The sequence below is a fragment of the Oncorhynchus keta genome, chromosome 10 (genome assembly GCF_023373465.1).
Source record: "Oncorhynchus keta strain PuntledgeMale-10-30-2019 chromosome 10, Oket_V2, whole genome shotgun sequence".
NCBI lineage: Eukaryota > Metazoa > Chordata > Actinopteri > Salmoniformes > Salmonidae > Oncorhynchus > Oncorhynchus keta.
The window spans coordinates 36,449,409-36,453,397 of record NC_068430.1 but is presented as its reverse complement, the minus strand read 5'-3'; positions in this window follow the sequence as shown (position 1 = coordinate 36,453,397).

The window sequence follows — 3,989 nt, the reverse complement described above, 5'->3', positions numbered from 1 at the left end:
CTTTGCGGCTTCAGTGGGTTGGGGTATTGAAACCTTGGTTTGCAAGGCACAACGTTCCCAGCAGGAACCTGAAGGGGGCCTGGTTAACCGGTTAATTGTCCCAAACTCAGTCCGGTCCCGGGTCCTGGAATGGGCTCATTCCTCCAGGCTGACCTGTAATCCAGGTTCCCGTGGAAACCTTGCCTTTCTCTGACAACGTTTCTGGTAGCCCACAATGGTTCATGACGTCTCCGCCTTCGTCGCCGCGTGCACTGTGTGTGCTCAAAACAAGAATCCACAGAAAGCTCCTTCTGGCCTCCTGCCACTAACTGTCCCTCATCATCCCTGGTCCCATATCTCTCTGGACTTTGTTACTGGGCTCTTTCCTTCTGATGGCAACACCGTCTCCAGGTCTACCCCTCCTCCCCATGTCATCGATGGCCAGCCGGTAAAAGGCCTCCTGGGTGTTTGACCACGGGGCAGGGGTTTCCAGTACCTGGTTGACTGGGAGGGTTACGACCTGGAGGAGAGGTGCTGGGTTCTCGCTAGAGACATCCTGGATCCAGCCCTCATCGCCGACTTCCATCGCCGACACCCCGGTCAACCAGGTATGCGCCCAGGTAGGATGCCATATATCTGTGTTTCCTGTCTCTCTGTGCCAGTTTGTCTTGTTTGTCAAGTCAACCAGCATTTTTGTGTCTCAGCTCCTGCTTTTCCCAGTCTCTCTTTTCTCGCCCTCCTGGTTTTGACCCTTGCCTGTCCCGACTCTGAGCCCGCCTGCCTGACCACTCTGTCTGCCCCTGACCTCGAACCTGCTTATCGTCTGGTACCGTTTGGACTCTGACCTGGTTACTGAACCCCTGCCTGTCCTGACTCTGAGCCTGCCTGCCTGGCCACTCTGCCTGCCACTGACCTCGAGCCTGCCTATTGCCTGGTACTGTTTGAACTCTGACCTGCCTTTTGCCTACCCCTTTTGTTATAATAAATATTGGAGCTGTAAATATTGGATGTTTATAAACATGAATGGACACTCTCCTCCCACTCTTGATGTTCTACAGTGGTAAACAGCATTATAAGGAGACATGTCATGAAGCATGGTTGTCTCTTCAGTCAACCATGTTTCTGAAAGGGCAACAATGGAAAATTCATGATCGAGAGAAGACAGATAAGTAACTTTTTATTTTATTTATTTAGTAGTTTATAGTGGTTTATGGAGTGTAGTGCTTGATACGTAATCATCTTCTGCATTGAGCTTTGCAGCGTTTTTCTGTATAGTATTAGCCATGCTACGAGCTTGATGTGAGCTAAAATGAGTTCGCTAACACAACCTCCCCCGAAAACAAGCTCCGCCAGTGAAATGGCAAACACACAAGCAACACACACTTGATCACACATGCACCTGTATGATAAACAGAGAGAAAGCGGAGAACTTGCGCTCTGTATGGATCCTGGCTGCACTTTACTAAACGAGCGGGATATTACCAACTAGCAAGTTAGTGCTGTGGATACAGGAGGTATGTGGGCAGTAAGCCAAAACACAGGTCAAAGATGCTTGGGTGAGACAATGATAGGAGCATTCGCTTACCCGTGGAACGAGCAGCGTGAACAGCTCTCAAATTTATTTAGTTTAATTCAATATGTATTCAAGGTCTGAAAGAAAAAAAAGCAAAGAGAGAGAACGGTAAGGGGGAGGCTGGCCAATGTTGTGTGTAGAGATGAGTAAGCAGAAGCACTTTGGAGACCTGAACATAATTGAAAACAGAGCTTAGCTTGAGCCAGGCAGGACCTTGGGATGGTGGTGCCCCAGTCACTGTAGGGGCCCACTGACTGACTGGACACTGAGCACGGACTAGGCAGGACCACCTCATTGTGGCACAGACACTGGCCTAATACCAAAGTGACGTGCTGATCCCTGCACACTGATCCTTCACTTTCTCCCTGTTTCCCTCCCCGCTGGAAAGCCAGTCATTCCTGGCTGGAAGAAGAGCAGGGATGTCTTCTGTTCCTGAAACCACAGGCCAGAGATGAGTGGCTCCTGATCCCCTCCTGGTTTTGGGAAGCAGTGAAGCCGGGAGTGTTATTGTCGCTGCCAGACAGAGCAGAGATCCCCTGAGACGACACTTTTCCACTCCATAAAAAACATGTATAATTTTTCTGAAAGAATGAGGAAAGAAAGGATGTGTTTTAATGAAAAGGGTTAGTCATTCATGAGTGCCTGTATGGCCAATGTTTTGTGTGTGATTTTCCCCAATTCGCAGAAAGCAAAATAAATGTAAACTATAAGTAAGAGTCTACAGCACTACTCCCCACATAGGTAGATGCTTCCACTTCTCAGAATAAGAAGTGGCAAGTTTTTGTGCACAACCAGTACTTTGTAAACATATACATTATATTAACATTGGTATGACAGGTTATATTGAATCCCTGCCATAGTGCCCCAGTCTGTCTTAGCGCTGGGCTGCTCTTCTTCTCACACAGCACACCACCCACAGCTTAGCCTGAAACTGTCCATTATGGGGAAATGAAGATGGAAAAAGTATTGTTCATGTGGTTCAACTCGGCCCAGCTCTGCTCAGTGTCTCCCAATAAGACATAGCACCAACACGCAAATTACCTCGGCCTCTTTGTTCTAAAGCAATGCCGCAAAAGTATTAACTGCCAAAACACCCAGTGAATGCTTTGGCGTACGTTCCTCCTTTTTCAGTTGCGTTTTTGTTTTTAAGGAATATTGCAAATGCTGCAATAAGCAGAGTGACACATGAAACAGGCAGTGAAATACCAAACTGAAACTCAGTAATAACTTAATTCTGAGTTGAGGGGCCAAGTTTGACAGCCTGTCTTAACTTCAGACAGCACTCTGCCTGACTGGTGAATATGTGTGCGGTGCGCTGTGGTACGGACTACAGAGTGATGAAAAGTTCTCATGTTTGATTGCTACAGCATTGCTATGCAGCATTCATGTTAGCATGTTAGCAGCCTGTGCGATGTGCTATCAGAGCCCAGGTCATTCATCTATCAGGCACAGGGTAAATATGCAAGGTTAATCAACACTGCAGGATTCCACTTTAACATTGTGCATACAGGCATGAACACGGAGCCTTTGAATATATATAAATATTGCAGCCTTGTGCATCGCCAAATAAAGATTGGAAGGCCAGGTGAATTTATGCAGTGGTGGATGACTGCAGCAGCATAATAGTGCTTGTAGCAATATGCAAATGAAGCCCTGCAGTAAACTATTTGTTGGGAGCACAGAGCTGGTGTCATAGTGTCTATGCCTAGGGCTCTGTGCATTTGTTTTGTTGCTGTTGAATTGGACAATGCGTGTCCCTGTACTTAGTTTTAATTATAAGTGTGGTTGTGCTGTTTGGTTGTCATGTTTAGTCTGAGGAATTTCAAAGGAATAGTCAGAGTCAGTATGGGTGGCAAGTCAGTGTTGCATCAATAGAGATGCACTCCTAGTTAGTGTTGCGACAGTCATGGAATTTTGGATGATTGTAATTGGCCAGCCAAATGACAGTGGTCACCGTAATAATTGTTCGAATAGCAAATATTATTTTTGTTTCGTTGTTTTTTTACCTCATTTTCTCCTCTCTGCATGTGCTGCCATAGAAATAGAATTAATAGAACAGGCATCCTTATTCATGTAAAATAAATGTAAACATTTACATTAAACCTTTATTTAACGATACAAGTCAGTTAAGAACAAATTCTTATTTACAATGACGGCCTACACCGGCCAAACCCGGACGATGCTGGGCCAATTGCGCGCCACCCTATGGGACTCGCAATCACGGCTGTTTGTGATTCAGCCTGGAATCGAACCAGGGTGTCTGTAGTGATGCTTCTAGCACTGAAATGCAGTGCCTTAGACCGCTGCACCACTCAGTAGCCCCTAATGATGGCATAATGGGTGGATTAGCAGCCATTGCGATTGTACCTATAGGAGCAAAGCAGGAAGTTAAATATGTGCTAAAATATCCATCTACAGGACCATTGGCTGGACCAAA